We start from the raw sequence: 22,824 nt of genomic DNA, 5'->3' as shown, positions 1-22,824 counted from the left end.
TGCCACTCAATGGTGCAGGACTAGTGGGAGTTACAGTGGGGCAAAAACATATTTAGTCAGCCACCAATTGTGCAAGTTCTCCCATTTAAAAAGATGAGAGAGGCCTGTAATTTTCATCATAGGTACATTTCAACTATGACAGACAAAGTGAGAAGAAAAATTCCAGAAAATCACATTGTAAGATTTTTTATGAATTTATTTGCAAATTATGGTGGAAAATAAGTATTTGGTCAATAACAAAAGTTTCTCAATACTTTGTTATATAACCTTTGTTGGCAATGACAGAGGTCAAACGTTTTCTGTAACAAGGTTTTCACACACTGTTGCTGGTATTTTGGCCCATTCCTCCATGCAGATCTCCTCTAGAGCAGTGATGATTTGATGACTGGCTAGGCCACTCCAGGACCTTGAAATGCTTCTTACGAAGCCACTCCTTCGTTGCCCGCGCGGTGTGTTTGGGATCATTGTCATGCTGAAAGACCCAGCCACGTTTCATCTTCAATGCCCTTGCTGATGGAAGGAGGTTTTCACTCAAAATCTCACGGTACATGGCCCCATTCATTCTTTCCTTTACATGGATCAGACGTCCTGGTCCCTTTGCAGAAAAACAGCCCCAAAGCATGATGTTTCCACCCCCATGCTTCACAGTAGGTATGGTGTTCTTTGGATGCAACTCAGCATTCTTTGTCCTCCAAACACGCCGAGTTGAGATTTTACCAAAAAGTTCTATTTTGGTTTCATCTGACCATATGAAATTCCCCCAATCTTCTTCTGGATCATCCAAATGCTCTCTAGTAAACTTCAGACGGGCCTGGACATGTACTGGCTTAAGCAGGGGGACATGTCTGGCACTGCAGGATTTGAGTCCCTGGCAGCGTAGTGTGTTACTGATGGTAGGCTTTGTTACTTTGGTCCCAGCTCTCTGCAGGTCATTCACTAGGTCCCCCCGTGTGGTTTTGGGATTTTTGCTCACCGTTCTTGTGATCATTTTGACCCCACGGGGTGAGATCTTGCGTGGAGCTCCAGATCGAGAGAGATTATCAGTGGTCTTGTAAGTCTTCCATTTCCTAATAATTGCTCCTACAGTTGATTTCTTCAAACCAAGCTGCTTAACTATTGCAGATTCAGTCTTCCCAGCCTGGTACTGCTCTACAATTTTGTTTCTGGTGTCCTTTGACAGCTTTTTGGTCTTGGCCATAGTGGAGTTTGGAGTGTGACTGTTTGAGGTTGTGGACAGGTGTCTTTTATACTGATAACAAGTTCAAACAGGTGCCATTAATACAGGTAACGAGTGGAGGACAGATGAGCCTCTTAAAGAAGAAGTTACAGGTCTGTGAGAGCCAGAAATCTTGCTTGTTTGTAGGTGACCAAATACTTATTTTCCACCATAATTTGCAAATAAATTCATAAAAAATCCTACAATGTGATTTTCTGTATTTTTTTATCATTCTGTCTGTCATAGTTGAAATGTACCTATGATGAAAATTACAGGCCTCTCTCATCTTTTTAAGCTTGCACAATTGGTTTCCGACTAAATACTTTTTTGCCCCACTGTATATGAACCTGGATTTAAAGAGAGCTTAACATACAACTGGACCAGTAAGAGCAATGGTTCCATAACAATGACCTGGCTTTCAAGTTCATAGCCTACTGCAAGTGTGGTAGTACTATCAGGGGTGAGATACTCACAGAAGGACCAGGAAGGCCAGGGAAGCCCCTTTCTCCACGCTGCCCAGGCAGACCAACAATACCACGTGACCCAGCCAGACCCTGGGGACCTGAAGGACCATCGGGACCCTAGAGATAGAGAAGACAATAGGTCAGTTTAATACATTGACTTCACAACTCCAGTTCCAGCTCATTGACTTCACAAATTCAGTTCTAGCTCATTGACTTCACAACTCCAGCTCTAGCTCATTGACTTCACAACTCCAGCTCATTGACTTCATAACTCCAGCTCATTGACTTCACAAATTCAGTTCTAGCTCATTGACTTCACAACTCCAGCTCTAGCTCATTGACTTCATAACTCCAGCTCTAGCTCATTGACTTCAAAACTCCAGCTCTAGCTCATTGACTTCATAACTCCAGTTCTAGCTCATTTACTTGAAAACTCCAGCTCTAGCTCATTGACTTCATAACTCCAGCTCTAGCTCATTGACTTCATAACTCCAGTTCTAGCTCATTGACTTCACAAATCCAGTTCTAGCTCATTGACTTCACAACTCCAGCTCATTGATTTCATAACTCCAGCTCTAGCTCATTGACTTCACAACTCCAGCTCATTGATTTCATAACTCCAGCTCTAGCTCATTGACTTCATAACTCCAGCTCTAGCTCATTGACTTCATAACTCCAGTTCTAGCTCATTGACTTCACAAATCCAGTTCTAGCTCATTGACTTCACAACTCCAGCTCATTGATTTCATAACTCCAGCTCTAGCTCATTGACTTCACAACTCCAGCTCATTGATTTCATAACTCCAGTTCTAGCTCATTGACTTCACAAATCCAGTTCTAGCTCATTGACTTCACAACTCCAGCTCATTGATTTCATAACTCCAGCTCTAGCTCATTGACTTCTCAACTCCAGCTCTAGCTCATTGACTTCATAACTCCAGCTCTAGCTCATTGACTTCAAAACTCCAGCTCTAGCTCATTGACTTCATAACTCCAGTTCTAGCTCATTTACTTGAAAACTCCAGCTCTAGCTCATTGACTTCATAACTCCAGCTCTAGCTCATTGACTTCATAACTCCAGTTCTAGCTCATTGACTTCACAAATCCAGTTCTAGCTCATTGACTTCACAACTCCAGCTCATTGATTTCATAACTCCAGCTCTAGCTCATTGACTTCACAACTCCAGCTCATTGATTTCATAACTCCAGTTCTAGCTCATTGACTTCACAAATCCAGTTCTAGCTCATTGACTTCACAACTCCAGCTCATTGATTTCATAACTCCAGCTCTAGCTCATTGACTTCTCAACTCCAGCTCTAGCTCATTGACTTCACAACTCCAGCTCTAGCTCATTGACTTCACAACTCCAGCTCTAGCTCATTGACTTCACAACTCCAGCTCTAGCTCATGGACTTCATAACTCCAGCTCTAGCTCATTGACTTCACAACTCCAGCTCTAGCTCATTGACTTCAAAACTCCAGCTCTAGCTCATTGACTTCATAACTCCAGTTTTAGCTCATTGACTTCATAACTCCAGCTCTGGCACATTGAAATTAAGTGATAGACAATCAAGGTGGCTGAGTTGGTGTTACTAAGCCTACAAGGGGTAAAAAGGCTGGATGGCATTTCCACCATGAGATATCATATAAGAGTGGAGGGGGAAGACTCACTGGGAGACCATCCCCTCCAGCATCTCCCTTCTCGCCAGGGGCTCCAGCAGCTCCACGCAGCCCAGCGTCTCCCTGTCTTCCTGGGGTGCCTGCGTCACCACGGACTCCCTTAGGACCGTCTTTACCAGCAGGACCAGCGGGGCCAGCAGCACCAGGGTTACCCTGAGAGAAGGAAACAGAGAGATGCAGCATATTTTAATCACACAGATATACACAGGAAATCTCAATGAAAAGGTGACTTTCTATTGTCTATGGATACTTGTGATGATGTGATACTCACGTTAGGCCCGGGAGAACCAACTCTTCCAGCAGCACCAGGGAAACCAGTAGCACCCTACCAACATGAGAAAGGGACAACACAATATTTCAGTAAAAGCAATTACAGAACATTTTATATTGTCACTTACTATTGGGTAATAATCTCTTATCATTGGAACTGTTGACTTACAGAAGCCCCCTGGGCACCACGAGCTCCTTTAGGTCCAGAAACACCAGTGGGACCCTGGAATAAAAAGCAACCAGAAACACAATTAGACAAAGAAACAAGAAGTGCATCAGTTGTGTTCTCAAATACTCTTAATTTCTTATAGATTATAGAATGGTAATGTCTTGGGCAATACGACATCTGTCTCTGGGACATACAGCTATTTTATATCTCAAAGTTAATTTTGAGGGGTACCTACCACAGGTCCAGGGGCCCCAGAGGGTCCTTGAGGTCCATGGGCACCACCATCTCCCTTCTGTCCAGCCTCGCCTAACTCTCCCTTGGCTCCAGGCTGACCATCTGCACCCTGGAGGATGGAAGATGCAGGTCAATAAAGATCCAGTGTTTTATATGGATTAGATTATTGTTTGCATTGAAACTGATGTACTTAATGTGGTTCTACTCACAGGTGGCCCAGCGAAGCCAGCAGGCCCGGGGGGACCACCCTCACCACGGTCACCCTACAAGAAGAGAGAAGGGCTCAAAACAGGTGCCACAGAGGAAGACATTCTGTAAATGTATGTGTCCCTGTCCATCAAGTTGCAGGTGCAGTGATTTAATGTGAAGGAAGCTACAGTATACTCAAGAAGTTAACCATTTTGGGATGAAATTCATTCTGAGGGAATCAAGATGGTGTACTTGGAAATGATTGTACTATTCATAACTGTATATGCTGGGAAACTTGGATAGTGAGTGGTCTTTGAATCAATATGAACAGTATCTTCAGATCAAAATGTCTGGTAACTTTGACTAAATATTTGGATCTGTAGAGCTCTACATTGTTTCATGGCAGGGTCTGGTTCTCTAGTTTCTTCCTGCTCTCTGTACTGTAGTGAAGGTAGTTTGCACTTTGTACATTTCAAACCTGGGCATGTTGACAACATGATTGATTTAATACAAATCTAAAAACGGACCATATGAAACTGGAGGCAGAGAGATACAACTTACAGGAGCACCACGGGCACCAGCAGCACCAGTTGGGCCAGAAGGTCCACCCTCACCCTGAGAGGGAAGGAGAGAGGAATGACAAACCCATACTGTACACATACAGTACATTTTTACATTGCAATCATCTGTCAAATAAACATTAGACCATACACCTAATAACAGGTGAATTTTGTAATTCTTATGGTAATTCTCACCTTTATGCCATTGGGACCAGCTGGGCCAGGAGGACCAATGGGACCAGTCAAACCCTGAGGGGGAGGAGAGAAGACAGATGGAGAGGAGAGAGATGGAGTTATTATCGACCTCACTTGGGGTCATTGGATCATTGTATTTGAATATGCTGACAGAGTTGGCACAGGAGAGTGTGGCTATGTTCTCTATTTCTGCTGAGTACTCACTCTAGAACCGTCTTTTCCAGAAGCGCCCTCAGGTCCTTTCTCTCCATTGTCACCCTGTAAGACACAGAAAACCATGGCATCTTAGTATGTATCTAGCAGACATCATGATATAACCTTGCAATCCACTGTCTAGTTTTCTACGACTATGATTAGAGTATATTTTTTAGGGTTGTTACTCACTCTGTCACCCTTGGCGCCGGAGATTCCACCAGCTCCCCTCTCTCCTGGCATACCCTGCAGACCTGGGGGTCCCTGAGCTCCAGCACCACCAGATGGCCCAATGGCTCCCTGTCAGAGAGGGGGAACATGGATTTGGAAGTTGGCTGATCACACTTTCTGATGTTTCTCTCTTCAGTAGTGGCTTTGTGATTGCCAGACTATAGGGACTCAGAAGTTCTCCAAGTGCTCAATAAAAGCAGAAACTCTTATTGAAGATGAGGTTGGCCGAAGGGAGTGGCTCTTAACCTTCGGTCCATCACTTCCGGGAGTTCCAGGAAGTCCACGAGGTCCCTGCAGACCCTGAGGTCCAGCACCGCCTCTCTCACCAGGGAAACCACGCTCGCCCTATAAGGGAACAGAGAGACAGGAAGTGAGAGGCAGAAACAGGAAGGACTACAGATGTAAAGGTTTGACAAGTAGATGGCGGTGGCTATGTCGATGATTAAGGCAGTGAGAGAAAATATAGAAAAACATCTATATCAGACTTATTGTAGAAATGAAAACTCACTCTAGGTCCAGTAGCACCAGCAGCACCAGCCTCTCCAGGAACACCCTACAGAGAGAGGAGAGAGACATTGTAGCTGCATATTTTTACAGTAGATAAATAATGTTTTAGAATACAGCATGTGCTTGTATTTGCTAGTATAACTTGATCAGGATAAAGTGCTGAGGTGTGTGATAACAAATGTGACGTGAGTAACATGGTTAGATGTTCCTAATGTGTTCAATCAATCAGGGACCTGGACAGGTCTGGTGTGTTGCTGTGGCAGTGTGGACACTCACCGCATCACCAGGCTTGCCTCCCTCTCCTGGGGGGCCAGCAGGTCCGGGCAGACCCTGCACAACAACACAAGACAGTCAGTGACATCATAAACAAATGGACATCAAGTTATTCTGAATGGAATCATTTATGTTCTAGCCGATCCAGAAAAGTAAGGTGAACTCACCTGGAAGCCTGAAGGTCCAGCAGCTCCTTGCTCTCCTCTCTCTCCAGCAGGTCCCTAGGATGGAAGCACCTCAGATGATCAAAAAAGGTGATCAAGTGATTGACACAGCATTAGCACCCTATGGAGCTGTGTGTAAGTTTGGGAATGGCATTGCATTCTCATGCTCAAAGAGAGATGCTAGCTATTACAGATACTATGGCTACACTTATGTTATGAGTGCACCAAATACATTGATTATATCACTATGGGGTGCAGTTGTCATGTCTAAAATAGATGACTCCTTAAGAACGGTCTAACATACTTTATATTGCTTTGTTTTATTTTACAATATGTCTATCAGTGGTTGAACACTTACAGGAGGGCCAAGAGGTCCAGCAGCACCAGTCTCACCATCTTTACCAGCCAGACCCTGTTCAGAGAGAGAAAATGTATCAGTTCTTCATGAACCCCCACTGCAAAGGAAAGGATCGGTGTCAGATCCTCCACTAATTTACTTCTTGAAACTTTGTGACGGTTAAACACCAAAATTGCACAGATGTTAACTCAACTTCGCTAAGACCAAAGGATACAGGAAGGTCATCTAAAAGGTTAATCTACTTACGATCAGACCTTGACGACCCACAAGACCCTTCTCTCCTGCCTTGCCAGGCTCACCCTGTTGAAAGAAAAATACACTGGTCAGTCACAGAGAAGAAGCATGGACATCAAGTGCAAGGGGAATTAATGGGGATGTTTACATAGTTATTTGCCTGTACTGTCAGATACTGTCTGTATCTGGTGCTGGAGGCAAATCTACAGGCAATTTCTTCCCTCTGGGAAGACATTATTAGAAACCCCTGTGACACTTACATTGGCTCCCTTTGGTCCAGGGAATCCCATCACACCAGGCTGGCCACGGGCTCCCTGAGGACCAGGTGGGCCGGGGCGACCATCCTCTCCAGCAGCACCCTACAGTACCACACACCGAGAAGAGAGGAGCAAGTCAACATCACTCGGGATCTCTTTTGGTTTGTATTTTACCCCCTTTTTGTCCCCAATTTCGATTGTCACATCGCTGCACCTCCCCAACCGGCTCAGGAGGCGAAGGTTGAGTGATGCATCCTCCGAAACATGACCCTCCTAACCGTGCTTCTTAACACCGCCCGCTTAACCCGAAAGCCGGCAGCACCAATCTGTCGGAGGAACCACCGTTCACCTGACGACCGAGGTCAGCCTGCAGGCACCCGGCCCGCCACAAGGAGTTGCTAGATCGCGATGAGCCAGGTAAAGCCCACCCAGCCAAACCCTCCCCTAACCCGGTTGATGCTGGGCCAATTGTGTGCCGCCTATGTGACTCCCAATCACAGACGGTTGTGATACAGCCCGGGATCGAATCCGGGTCTGTAGTGACGCCTCTACCACTGCGATACAGTGCCTTAGACCACTGTGCCACTCGGGTGGCCCCTCCATTGAGATCTTGTACATCTTATACATCTCACGGGTTTAGAAAGGAAAACTGTACTCCTGCACCAAATCTTGGTTAATTGTATGGCAAAATGTTTGAGTGGAATACAGTATGTGGTCTAGACGGGAAAAGAGGCATACTTACACCAGGACCAACTTTGCCTTGAGGACCAGCATCTCCAGGGCGACCAGTGAGACCCTGTGAGCATCACACACAATGAGAGAGTGTCAACCCAATACATGAAGGCTGACAGGCTGAGCCACAGCTCTTGTTCTGGCTGGTTGTGATGATGGCAGTGGTGTGGACCTGGGGTACTACTACTCACTCTGGCTCCAGGAAGACCAGGCTCTCCTGTGCGGCCGGGGTCACCAGTGCCTCCTTTAGGCCCACCCACGCCGGGAACACCACGGTCACCAGAGGCTCCCTGTTTAGGAAGAGTGGAGAGAAAGAGAGGTATTAGTGTTTTATGCATTTATCACTCAAGCTTAAACGAGATTGTTTATAAAATGTGACTGGCCATTTGTATTAATCACAGCTGCTACAACAGGATACCAGCAGTACAATATAACAGGTTTGGTTGTTTTGAAACTACTCAGCCGTCTACAACATCTTACAGTTAGGGACTCATTAAGTAGACTTGTGATTTTGCAACTACTTCTGTCCATTCCTGGATATCAGGTGAGATGGGGCATTGAGAACTGTAAAAGTGTCAAGACCCACCTTAGAACCAGCAAGACCATCCTGACCTGGGAAACCACGGTTACCGGGAGCTCCCTAGAAACAAGGACAGAGTGAAGAGGGAATATTTAATTGATGAGGAATAGGATATGGGAAGAACTGATATGACCCAATGACTCAGAAGAAAAAAATCTGTGGTGAGATCTGTGATGGTTCAAATCCTTACTCTCTCGCCAGGAGGTCCAAGTGGTCCCGCAGCACCGGGCTCTCCTCTTGCTCCTCTCTTGCCCTCCTCGCCAGCGGGGCCAGGGGCGCCATGGGGACCTATAGGGCCCTACAGGGGGTGACCAAGAAGATAGCAGATTAATTTCAAACATACTTCAAGGTTCATATCAGTAGAATGAAAAAGTGAAGATTTGATATGAATGATATGTGTTTCCTCAAAACAGAACTCACAAGCTCTCCCTTGGGACCAGCCTCTCCTTTGAAGCCAGGAATACCAGGGTCTCCCTACAACATAAACAGGTGCAAAGTCAAAAACATCTGAAATAGGAGCAATGTTATTCACAGCACATTATCTGTCATGACCCCACCTCCCTGTACACCCTCCAAAACTAACCATTGTAAACCAACCTACAGCACCACCAACATATAATTGGTGTGTCCAGGTTTTGGGGTGAATATAGGGGACTTACAGACTGTCCCTTGGGTCCAAGAGGTCCTGTTGCTCCCTGAGGTCCGGGGGGGCCACGGGGTCCGGGGAAACCAGGTGCACCAGCAATTCCAGAAGCGCCCTACAGAAAGAGAGAGATAAAGTAATTGAATATTACTGACTGAGCAGTAGACTGATAATGAACTAAGAGCAGTGTTTATTTCATGCTGAGTATATAAAGAGTATAGAGGGTACATTCTACACCCATATAGTGTAAGAATATGCTTACAGCAGATCCTTTAGCTCCAGGGATACCATCAGTACCAGGGTTGCCCTAAAGGAGCAGAGGAGCAGAGACAAGGTGAAGAGATGAAAATAATCCATCAGTTAATTGATGAGAGATGATCAGTGTGAGATAATGCACTTCAGAGTTACGTACAGAGGCACCAGCGGGTCCAGGAGATCCGGGTGTACCAGCCTCTCCACGGGGTCCCTGTGCGCCCTCAGTTCCACGTGCACCAGTGGGGCCAGCTTCTCCCTGTAGGATGGAGGAGATTCAGAGGACCATTAGGACTGCTCTGTTATTCAAACTGTACTCAGTGATGAAGTCAAATGGTATGGTGATTGGAGCTCATTGTCTCCAAAAGATGTGATCGACAGATCTACAGTGACTGTTCAATGTGTCCTTGAGGTAGAGTGACTCTGAGAATCTCATCTCATTGCAGCTCATCATTATTGATCATCTTATTAGAGCGGTTCACTAATGTTGTAGTGAAATTAAGTGTCACCTGATGATTGGGAATTCATCAGACACACCATTTGTCACATCAATAGGCTTCCATTGGGTTCAATAAGGTTATGACTGACATGATGCATGATACAAACATAATGGCAATTAGTACAAACCTTGGCTCCTGGGGATCCAGGGAAACCGGGTGCTCCAGCAGGCCCAACAGGCCCCTGTAGGGATCAGAGGTCAGTTAACTAATGTACTAATTCCTGATTTTGCTATTATTGCACAAAAATACAACATTGAAGAAACAGTCAAGCAATTCTAAATCTATTCAAAAGTTTTTGAAAATGTGTACAATTGTGATTGTGTTGTAATACATGAAGTGCATAATTGATTTCTGCATTGCATTGATGGTATCTTGTACAGCAGTGGTTCCCAACCTTTTTTGGCTACTGTACCACCAACTGAATTTAGCTTTGCCCGGAGTACCCCTGAAGTACCTCCTCATGCATTTTATCAGTAGGCCTACGTTCTCATGAGTCTTCTCAAGTACCCTCTGTGGATAGGTCAACTACTCCCAGCGGCTCTAGTCCCCCTGGTTTGAAACCACTTTTGTACAATAATAATGAAGCTATATGTCTTTGAGACAGTGAGGAAGCAACACGATGAGTGCAATACGTACGGGAGGACCAGCAGGGCCAGGCAAGCCATCATTACCTCGGGCACCCTGAGGAGAGAGCAGACATGGGAGACATTATGATGGTACAGTACTCTGGGTGTTTATCGATGGACACATTTACACCATTGAGCAGGTTTACCTAAACATAATTGTCATTTTGACTAATTAATTTGCTACACAGCACATATTGATTAGGTCTTCATCAGGTGTCCACATTAACCAAAGAGAAAGTCCTAAACACTGGGCTGGGATTGTCTGGTAGGTTAGTGTACAGAATATCACTGGGTCTGGTTGGGATTGTCTGGTAGGTTAGTGTACAGAATATCACTGGGTCTGGTTAGGATTGTCTGGTAGGTTAGTGTACAGAATATCACTGGGTCTGGTTGGGATTGTCTGGTAGGTTAGTGTACAGAATATCACTGGGTCTGGTTAGGATTGTCTGGTAGACTAGTGTACAGAATATCACTGGGTCTGGTTAGGATTGTCTGGTAGACTAGTGTACAGAATATCACTGGGTCTGGTTAGGATTGTCTGGTAGGTTAGTGTACAGAATATCACTGGGTCTGGTTAGGATTGTCTGGTAGTCTAGTGTACAGAATATCACTGGGTCTGGTTAGGATTGTCTGGTAGGTTAGTGTACAGAATATCACTGGGTCTGGATAGGATTGTCTGGTAGGCTAGTGTACAGAATATCACTGGGTCTGGTTAGGATTGTCTGGTAGGCTAGTGTACAGAATATCACTGGGTCTGGTTAAGATTGTCTGGTAGGTTAGTGTACAGAATATCACTGGGTCTGGTTAGGATTGTCTGGTAGGTTAGTGTACAGAATATCACTGGGTCTGGTTAGGATTGTCTGGTAGGTTAGTGTACAGAATATCACTGGGTCTGGTTAATATTGTCTGGTAGGTTAGTGTACAGAATATCACTGGGTCTGGTTAGGATTGTCTGGTAGTCTAGTGTACAGAATATCACTGGGTCTGGTTAGGATTGTCTGGTAGGTTAGTGTACAGAATATCACTGGGTCTGGATAGGATTGTCTGGTAGGCTAGTGTACAGAATATCACTGGGTCTGGTTAGGATTGTCTGGTAGGCTAGTGTACAGAATATCACTGGGTCTGGTTAAGATTGTCTGGTAGGTTAGTGTACAGAATATCACTGGGTCTGGTTAGGATTGTCTGGTAGGTTAGTGTACAGAATATCACTGGGTCTGGTTAGGATTGTCTGGTAGGTTAGTGTACAGAATATCACTGGGTCTGGTTAATATTGTCTGGTAGGTTAGTGTACAGAATATCACTGGGTCTGGTTAGGATTGTCTGGTAGGTTAGTGTACAGAATATCACTGGGTCTGGTTAGGATTGTCTGGTAGTCTAGTGTACAGAATATCACTGGGTCTGGTTAGGATTGTCTGGTAGGTTAGTGTACAGAATATCACTGGGTCTGGATAGGATTGTCTGGTAGGCTAGTGTACAGAATATCACTGGGTCTGGTTAGGATTGTCTGGTAGGCTAGTGTACAGAATATCACTGGGTCTGGTTAAGATTGTCTGGTAGGTTAGTGTACAGAATATCACTGGGTCTGGTTAGGATTGTCTGGTAGGTTAGTGTACAGAATATCACTGGGTCTGGTTAGGATTGTCTGGTAGGTTAGTGTACAGAATATCACTGGGTCTGGTTAATATTGTCTGGTAGGTTAGTGTACAGAATATCACTGGGTCTGGTTAGGATTGTCTGGTAGGTTAGTGTACAGAATATCACTGGGTCTGGTAAAGATTGTCTGGTAGGTTAGTGTACAGAATATCACTGGGTCTGGTTAGGATTGTCTGGTAGGTTACTGTACAGAATATTACTGGGTCTGGTTAAGATTGTCTGGTAGGTTAGTGTACAGAATATCACTGGGTCTGGTTAGGATTGTCTGGTAGGCTAGTGTACAGAATATCACTGGGTCTGGTTAGGATTGTCTGGTAGGTTAGTGTACAGAACATCACTGGGTCTGGTTAGGATTGTCTGGTAGGCTAGTGTACAGAATACCACTGGGACTGGTTAGGATTGTCTGGTAGGCTAGTGTACAGAATACCACTGGGTCTGGTTAGGATTGTCTGGTAGGCTAGTGTACAGAATATCACTGGGTCTGGTTAGGATTGTCTGGTAGACTAGTGTACAGAATATCACTGGGTCTGGTTAGGATTGTCTGGTAGACTAGTGTACAGAATATCACTGGATCTGGTTAGGATTGTCTGGTAGGCTTGTGTACAGAATATCACTGGGTCTGGTTAGGATTGTCTGGTAGGTTAGTGTACAGAATATCACTGGGTCTGGTTAGGATTGTCTGGTAGGTTAGTGTACAGAATATCACTGGGTCTGGTTAGGAGTGTCTGGTAGGTTAGTGTACAGAATATCACTGGGTCTGGTTAGGATTGTCTTGTAGGCTAGTGTACAGAATATCACTGGGTCTGGTTAGGATTGTCTGGTAGGTTAGTGTACAGAATATCACTGGGTCTGGTTAGGAGTGTCTGGTAGGTTAGTGTACAGAATATCACTGGGTCTGGTTAGGATTGTCTTGTAGGCTAGTGTACAGAATATCACTGGGTCTGGTTAGGATTGTCTGGTAGGTTAGTGTACAGAATATCACTGGGTCTGGTTAGGATTGTCTGGTACGCTAGTGTACAGAATATCACTGGGTCTGGTTAGGATTGTCTGGTAGGCTTGTGTACAGAATATCACTGGGTCTGGTTAGGATTGTCTGGTAGGTTAGTGTACAGAATATCACTGGGTCTGGTTAGGATTGTCTGGTAGGTTAGTGTACAGAATATCACTGGGTCTGGTTAGGAGTGTCTGGTAGGTTAGTGTACAGAATATCACTGGGTCTGGTTAGGATTGTCTTGTAGGCTAGTGTACAGAATATCACTGGGTCTGGTTAGGATTGTCTGGTAGGTTAGTGTACAGAATATCACTGGGTCTGGTTAGGATTGTCTGGTAGACTAGTGTACAGAATATCACTGGGTCTGGTTAGGATTGTCTGGTAGACTAGTGTACAGAATATCACTGGGTCTGGTTAGGATTGTCTGGTAGGCTAGTGAACAGAATATCACTGGGTCTGGTTAGGATTGTCTGGTAGGTTAGTGTACAGAATATCACTGGGTCTGGTTAGGATTGTCTGGTAGGTTAGTGTACAGAATATCACTGGGTCTGGTTAGGATTGTCTGGTAGGATAGTGTACAGAATATCACTGGGTCTGGTTAGGATTGTCTGGTAGGCTAGTGTACAGAATATCACTGGGTCTGGTTAGGATTGTCTGGTAGGTTAGTGTGACAGAATATCACTGGGTCTGGTTAGGATTGTCTGGTAGGTTAGTGTACAGAATATCACTGGGTCTGGTTAGGATTGTCTGGTAGGCTAGTGTACAGAATATCACTGGGTCTGGTTAGGATTTTCTGGTAGGTTAGTGTACAGAATATCACTGGGTCTGGTTAGGATTGTCTGGTAGGCTAGTGTACAGAATATCACTGGGTCTGGTTAGGATTGTCTGGTAGGTTAGTGTACAGAATATCACTGGGTCTGGTTAGGATTGTCTGGTAGGTTAGTGTACAGAATATCACTGGGTCTGGTTAGGATTGTCTGGTAGGCTAGTGTACAGAATATCACTGGGTCTGGTTTGGATTGTCTGGTAGGTTAGTGTACAGAATATCACTGGGTCTGGTTAAGATTGTCTGGTAGATTAGTGTACAGAATATCACTGGGTCTGGTTAGGATTGTCTGGTAGGTTAGTGTACAGAATATCACTGGGTCTGGTTAAGATTGTCTGGTAGGCTAGTGTACAGAATATCACTGGGTCTGGTTAGGATTGTCTGGTAGACTAGTGTACAGAATATCACTGGGTCTGGTTAGGATTGTCTGGTAGGCTCGTGTACAGAATATCACTGGGTCTGGTTAGGATTTTCTGGTAGGTTAGTGTACAGAATATCACTGGGTCTGGTTAGGATTGTCTGGTAGGTTAGTGTACAGAATATCACTGGGTCTGGTTAAGATTGTCTGGTAGGCTAGTGTACAGAATATCACTGGGTCTGGTTAGGATTGTCTGGTAGACTAGTGTACAGAATATCACTGGGTCTGGTTAGGATTGTCTGGTAGGCTAGTGAACAGAATATCACTGGGTCTGGTTAGGATTGTCTGGTAGGTTAGTGTACAGAATATCACTGGGTCTGGTTAGGATTGTCTGGTAGGTTAGTGTACAGAATATCACTGGGTCTGGTTAGGATTGTCTGGTAGGATAGTGTACAGAATATCACTGGGTCTGGTTAGGATTGTCTGGTAGGCTAGTGTACAGAATATCACTGGGTCTGGTTAGGATTGTCTGGTAGGTTAGTGTACAGAATATCACTGGGTCTGGTTAGGATTGTCTGGTAGGTTAGTGTACAGAATATCACTGGGTCTGGTTAGGATTGTCTGGTACGCTAGTGTACAGAATATCACTGGGTCTGGTTAGGATTTTCTGGTAGGTTAGTGTACAGAATATCACTGGGTCTGGTTAGGATTGTCTGGTAGGTTAGTGTACAGAATATCACTGGGTCTGGTTAGGATTGTCTGGTAGGCTAGTGTACAGAATATCACTGGGTCTGGTTAGGATTGTCTGGTAGGTTAGTGTACAGAATATCACTGGGTCTGGTTAGGATTGTCTGGTAGGTTAGTGTACAGAATATCACTGGGTCTGGTTAGGATTGTCTGGTAGACTAGTGTACAGAATATCACTGGGTCTGGTTAGGATTGTCTGGTAGGCTCGTGTACAGAATATCACTGGGTCTGGTTAGGATTGTCTGGTAGGTTAGTGTACAGCATATCACTGGGTCTGGTTAGGATTGTCTGGTAGGTTAGTGTACAGAATATCACTGGGTCTGGTTAGGATTGTCTGGTAGGCTAGTGTACAGAATATCACTGGGTCTGGTTAGGATTGTCTGGTAGGTTAGTGTACAGAATATCACTGGGTCTGGTTAGGATTGTCTGGTAGGTTAGTGTACAGAATATCACTGGGTCTGGTTAATATTGTCTGGTAGGTTAGTGTACAGAATATCACTGGGTCTGGTTAGGATTGTCTGGTAGGTTAGTGTACAGAATATCACTGGGTCTGGTTAGGATTGTCTGGTAGTCTAGTGTACAGAATATCACTGGGTCTGGTTAGGATTGTCTGGTAGGTTAGTGTACAGAATATCACTGGGTCTGGATAGGATTGTCTGGTAGGCTAGTGTACAGAATATCACTGGGTCTGGTTAGGATTGTCTGGTAGGCTAGTGTACAGAATATCACTGGGTCTGGTTAAGATTGTCTGGTAGGTTAGTGTACAGAATATCACTGGGTCTGGTTAGGATTGTCTGGTAGGTTAGTGTACAGAATATCACTGGGTCTGGTTAGGATTGTCTGGTAGGTTAGTGTACAGAATATCACTGGGTCTGGTTAATATTGTCTGGTAGGTTAGTGTACAGAATATCACTGGGTCTGGTTAGGATTGTCTGGTAGGTTAGTGTACAGAATATCACTGGGTCTGGTAAAGATTGTCTGGTAGGTTAGTGTACAGAATATCACTGGGTCTGGTTAGGATTGTCTGGTAGGTTACTGTACAGAATATCACTGGGTCTGGTTAAGATTGTCTGGTAGGTTAGTGTACAGAATATCACTGGGTCTGGTTAGGATTGTCTGGTAGGCTAGTGTACAGAATATCACTGGGTCTGGTTAGGATTGTCTGGTAGGTTAGTGTACAGAACATCACTGGGTCTGGTTAGGATTGTCTGGTAGGCTAGTGTACAGAATACCACTGGGACTGGTTAGGATTGTCTGGTAGGCTAGTGTACAGAATACCACTGGGTCTGGTTAGGATTGTCTGGTAGGCTAGTGTACAGAATATCACTGGGTCTGGTTAGGATTGTCTGGTAGACTAGTGTACAGAATATCACTGGGTCTGGTTAGGATTGTCTGGTAGACTAGTGTACAGAATATCACTGGATCTGGTTAGGATTGTCTGGTAGTCTAGTGTACAGAATATCACTGGGTCTGGTTAGGATTGTCTGGTAGGTTAGTGTACAGAATATCACTGGGTCTGGTTAGGATTGTCTGGTAGGTTAGTGTACAGAATATCACTGGGTCTGGTTAGGATTGTCTGGTACGCTAGTGTACAGAATATCACTGGGTCTGGTTAGGATTGTCTGGTAGGCTTGTGTACAGAATATCACTGGGTCTGGTTAGGATTGTCTGGTAGGTTAGTGTACAGAATATCACTGGGTCTGGTTAGGATTGTCTGGTAGGTTAGTGTACAGAATATCACTGGGTCTGGTTAGGAGTGTCTGGTAGGTTAGTGTACAGAATATCACTGGGTCTGGTTAGGATTGTCTTGTAGGCTAGTGTACAGAATATCACTGGGTCTGGTTAGGATTGTCTGGTAGGTTAGTGTACAGAATATCACTGGGTCTGGTTAGGATTGTCTGGTAGACTAGTGTACAGAATATCACTGGGTCTGGTTAGGATTGTCTGGTAGACTAGTGTACAGAATATCACTGGGTCTGGTTAGGATTGTCTGGTAGGCTAGTGAACAGAATATCACTGGGTCTGGTTAGGATTGTCTGGTAGGTTAGTGTACAGAATATCACTGGGTCTGGTTAGGATTGTCTGGTAGGTTAGTGTACAGAATATCACTGGGTCTGGTTAGGATTGTCTGGTAGGATAGTGTACAGAATATCACTGGGTCTGGTTAGGATTGTCTGGTAGGCTAGTGTACAGAATATCACTGGGTCTGGTTAGGATTGTCTGGTAGGTTAGTGTACAGAATATCACTGGGTCTGGTTAGGATTGTCTGGTAGGTTAGTGTACAGAATATCACTGGGTCTGGTTAGGATTGTCTGGTAGGCTAGTGTACAGAATATCACTGGGTCTGGTTAGGATTTTCTGGTAGGTTAGTGTACAGAATATCACTGGGTCTGGTTAGGATTGTCTGGTAGGCTAGTGTACAGAATATCACTGGGTCTGGTTAGGATTGTCTGGTAGGTTAGTGTACAGAATATCACTGGGTCTGGTTAGGATTGTCTGGTAGGTTAGTGTACAGAATATCACTGGGTCTGGTTAGGATTGTCTGGTAGGCTAGTGTACAGAATATCACTGGGTCTGGTTTGGATTGTCTGGTAGGTTAGTGTACAGAATATCACTGGGTCTGGTTAAGATTGTCTGGTAGATTAGTGTACAGAATATCACTGGGTCTGGTTAGGATTGTCTGGTAGGTTAGTGTACAGAATATCACTGGGTCTGGTTAAGATTGTCTGGTAGGCTAGTGTACAGAATATCACTGGGTCTGGTTAGGATTGTCTGGTAGACTAGTGTACAGAATATCACTGGGTCTGGTTAGGATTGTCTGGTAGGCTCGTGTACAGAATATCACTGGGTCTGGTTAGGATTTTCTGGTAGGTTAGTGTACAGAATATCACTGGGTCTGGTTAGGATTGTCTGGTAGGTTAGTGTACAGAATATCACTGGGTCTGGTTAAGATTGTCTGGTAGGCTAGTGTACAGAATATCACTGGGTCTGGTTAGGATTGTCTGGTAAACTAGTGTACAGAATATCACTGGGTCTGGTTAGGATTGTCTGGTAGGCTAGTGAACAGAATATCACTGGGTCTGGTTAGGATTGTCTGGTAGGTTAGTGTACAGAATATCACTGGGTCTGGTTAGGATTGTCTGGTAGGTTAGTGTACAGAATATCACTGGGTCTGGTTAGGATTGTCTGGTAGGATAGTGTACAGAATATCACTGGGTCTGGTTAGGATTGTCTGGTAGGCTAGTGTACAGAATATCACTGGGTCTGGTTAGGATTGTCTGGTAGGTTAGTGTACAGAATATCACTGGGTCTGGTTAGGATTGTCTGGTAGGTTAGTGTACAGAATATCACTGGGTCTGGTTAGGATTGTCTGGTACGCTAGTGTACAGAATATCACTGGGTCTGGTTAGGATTTTCTGGTAGGTTAGTGTACAGAATATCACTGGGTCTGGTTAGGATTGTCTGGTAGGTTAGTGTACAGAATATCACTGGGTCTGGTTAGGATTGTCTGGTAGGCTAGTGTACAGAATATCACTGGGTCTGGTTAGGATTGTCTGGTAGGTTAGTGTACAGAATATCACTGGGTCTGGTTAGGATTGTCTGGTAGGTTAGTGTACAGAATATCACTGGGTCTGGTTAGGATTGTCTGGTAGACTAGTGTACAGAATATCACTGGGTCTGGTTAGGATTGTCTGGTAGGTTAGTGTACAGCATATCACTGGGTCTGGTTAGGATTGTCTGGTAGGTTAGTGTACAGAATATCACTGGGTCTGGTTAGGATTGTCTGGTAGGCTAGTGTACAGAATATCACTGGGTCTGGTTAGGATTGTCTGGTAGGCTAGTGTACAGCATATCACTGGGTCTGGTTAGGATTGTCTGGTAGGTTAGTGTACAGAATATCACTGGGTCTGGTTAGGATTGTCTGGTAGACTAGTGTACAGAATATCACTGGGTCTGGTTAGGATTGTCTGGTAGGCTAGTGTACAGAATATCACTGGGTCTGGTTAGGATTGTCTGGTAGGTTAGTGTACAGAATATCACTGGGTCTGGTTAGGATTGTCTGGTAGGCTGGTGTACAGAATATCACTGGGTCTGGTTTGGATTGTCTGGTAGGTTAGTGTACAGAATATCACTGGGTCTGGTAAAGATTGTCTGGTAGGTTAGTGTACAGAATATCACTGGGTCTGGTTAGGATTGTCTGGTAGGCTAGTGTACAGAATATCACTGGGTCTGGTTAGGATTGTCTGGTATTTTAGTGTACAGAATATTACTGGGTCTGGTTAGGATTGTCTGGTAGGTTAGTGTACAGAATATCACTGGGTCTGGTTAAGATTGTCTGGTAGGTTAGTGTACAGAATATCACTGGGTCTGGTTAGGATTGTCTGGTAGGTTAGTGTACAGAATATCACTGGGTCTGGTTAAGATTGTCTGGTAGGCTAGTGTACAGAATATCACTGGGTCTGGTTAGGATTGTCTGGTAGGTTAGTGTACAGAATATCACTGGGTCTGGTTAGGATTGTCTGGTAGACTAGTGTACAGAATATCACTGGGTCTGGTTAGGATTGTCTGGAAGGTTAGTGTACAGAATATCACTGGGTCTGGTTAGGATTGTCTGGTAGGCTAGTGTACAGAATATCACTGGGTCTGGTTAGGATTGTCTGGAAGGTTAGTGTACAGAATATCACTGGGTCTGGTTAGGATTGATTGGGATTGTGGACATGAATCCTCAAAAATATTAGGCATATCATTCAGGGCTTTGGATCATTTGGTGTGTAATTGCCTGAATTGTTGAGTTCATGTATTATTCAAGAGTGCATTTATAACAGAGAGAGTTAAAGCCACATGTCTGTGTTAACTCACAGCAGAGCCAGAAGGTCCGGGACGGCCTCTCTCGCCAGGCAGACCACGTGGTCCCTACAGGAGACAGAGACACAAGATGAACACTTAGCTTGGTCACGCTAAGCAAAACAGTAGGTGATAAGGGCTTTTTACTCACATTATTCTGGTAATGCACAGGTGTACTGCTCTCTTACCATTGGTCCAGACGCGCCGTTCTCTCCGGGAGCACCACCCTCACCCTATAGAGACGACACAGTCAGTCTGTCAGCCAATCAGACTGCTAATCAGACAGTCAGTCAGATAGTCAGACACAGGAATAGAAATGGAAAGATTTGATGAGTTGAAGATCTAGTTGCCAGTCTTACCTTGGCTCCAGCAGCACCGCCTTCTCCCTTAGCTCCATCCAGACCAGGGTGACCCTACACACAGACAGGCAGACAGACAGACATAGAGAGACACTTAATCTACATCCGTCTCATTAGACTGATCAATTAACACTAATTAGCTCAGTGATTGTCTTGTTAATCACGTTGAACGTGTAACATCATAACATCCTTTCTGCTGGAGTTGTGATTATAAAGGAAGCATGATGAAACACCCACCCTGTGTCCTTTGATTCCAGGAAGACCAGGAGTTCCGGGGAATCCACGAGCTCCCTGAAATAAAGAGATCAATTAGATAATAAAGGATTCTGTGTGGGATTCATCTGTTAAAGGAACATCTGTCTTAGAATATTGAATGTTTAATTGAATTTAATTCATCAGGAAATTTTAAGATGTAACAAAGGCAATTGATGAGTAAAACTAGAGAGCGGTGATCCATGGCAATGTGCTCTAATGTTGTGGACATGGTTTTGTATACCTTTTGGGACTATGTCTCTCTGTTTACCTGAGGCCCTGCAGGTCCACGCTCACCAGCCTTGCCAGGTTTGCCAGCCTCACCCTAGAAATAAAGAGAGGAAGTAATGATTGATTATCACCCTAGAAATAAAGAGAGGGAGTAATGATAGATTATCACCCTAGAAATAAAGAGAGGAAGTAATGATTGATTATGATTATAGGTATGATTATCAGGAGTGTATCAACTGAATAATAAATGTCCAAGAGAACTTTTCACATTTTATATTTCAAGCAGATGAATTCAGCTCAGGAAGAGAATGCCCCCTGGTGGACATATTTGTGTACATGATGGGGGGGTGGGGTGGGTGGGTGGGGGGGTAAATATGGAACTTCAGATTGTGGACATAGAGCTGAAGATTATTTAAACTATAGATATTCAATGGGGGACAATGGTAGGCAAGTGTGGTGCTTTGTGGACTGCTTCGTGATACTGTGTCAAAGAGAAGCATGCTTGTGGTTTTAAACAGTGGGGGAAAACAAGGTCCACTCTTCATGATGGAACAACGATGGGGCACTGGAGTATGGCCTGGTCCCAGATCTGTTTGTCCTTTTGCCTCCTCCATTCTCATTGTCAAGTATGACAATATCATAAGAAGTTGGCAAGAGAGCAGAAACAGACTGCCGCTCAGGCTACTGGAATATGGCAAGTCAATAGGTTAATGATAGTTTGGGCAGGTGGTAAGAACTTTGTTAATGCGCTCTATGTACATAACACAACTGAAGTAACGCAGCATATTTAGAGCTCTATATGTGATAGTGAAGCCTTTTGTCCTCAGTGTGAAAATAACATGGTGTGTGCTTGTGCTCTACTTGACAACAGAACTCAGACCTGAGCCATGGATCTGGTTTTGTTGATGAAGATGACAATACTTACATCACTTCCTGGTTTGCCAGAAGGTCCGGGTGGTCCGTGTGGTCCCAGGGGGCCCTGTTATAAGGAGAGAGAGGTGGTTGTTATTGTTTAGGCTGGAGGTTGTACACTTAATTGTTGTGACTAAGAACAAACTAGTATAAGAAGCTACCTTCCCATAGTTAACTCAAATGAAACAACGCCATTCCACATTTACATAATAACTTCAGTGCCTTCAACCTTGTCTTCGAAGTCTCCTTGCCAACTCTAATGAAACTGTTATGTAGCAGGCAGTTCTGTTTAAAAGGAAACCCTGTCTATGTTTATCTGATATTCACAGCATGTAGAGGACGGTGGCATTTTCCTGTTGCTAGTGGTTTGATTTTAATGAAGGGTAAGGATGTTGGTGATCTTCACTTGAACTCTGTGGGGGATGGAGGTCCATGTGATCCTCACATAAACAGACATTCCATCCACTTCTACAGGTCAGGGATTTTTGGTCAAACTGGGTTGCATAAGGTCTTTTTTATAGAAACAAAATGCATAAAACGGCTATCAGTGCTGAGGATGAGAATTTTTAATTATATTGCCCGTCTGAGTGGGTTTATTAGACACTTTCACTGTAAACCCTAATTTCTCTGTTTCATGTGGTAAGTATGCAATCAAATAGCGTAAAATGGAAAACTACTCCCTAGATAGCTAATACTAGAATGTGCCGGTGTTGCTGCCAAGGGCTATGCATTCTAATTCTATGTTGTTATCGTGACACCGAGATTTGTGGTGCACCCTGGGATAGTTTTGGATACTCACAGCTGGGCCTGGCTCTCCAGTCTCTCCGGGGTTACCTTGGAAACCTTGTGGGCCCTGGAATTGATTAGAAGGAACATTTAGTCAAAGACATCCTGATAGTCTGCATATTGCTATTGGCTTAGGGTGTCCACAATACGGATCCATACCGCATATTAGGATAGAGATAAGCCATGAAATAATGTCTTAACCATCCAATACTGAAGGCTAAAGGGTCAAGTACTATTCTACAGCACTGAGTCGTATGTACATAGACATCTAACACAATGTCAGTAGCTATTAGCTATTAAATTACAGTAGCAATTACACAACATTCTCCTTCTGTTG

The 22,824-nt window shown here is 44.4% G+C and overlaps 1 pseudogene; it reads right to left on the bottom strand.

Moving 5' to 3' along the window:
- The window catches only part of LOC135527536 (collagen alpha-1(II) chain-like), a 37,292-nt pseudogene that overhangs the window by 6,186 nt on the left and 8,282 nt on the right, over nt 1–22,824 (bottom strand).

Source organism: Oncorhynchus masou, chromosome 33 (genome assembly GCF_036934945.1).
Source record: "Oncorhynchus masou masou isolate Uvic2021 chromosome 33, UVic_Omas_1.1, whole genome shotgun sequence".
In the NCBI taxonomy this organism is placed as follows: Eukaryota; Metazoa; Chordata; class Actinopteri; order Salmoniformes; family Salmonidae; genus Oncorhynchus; species Oncorhynchus masou.
Note: the sequence above shows the minus strand (reverse complement) of the source record. Positions and strands in the feature narration are given on the sequence as shown.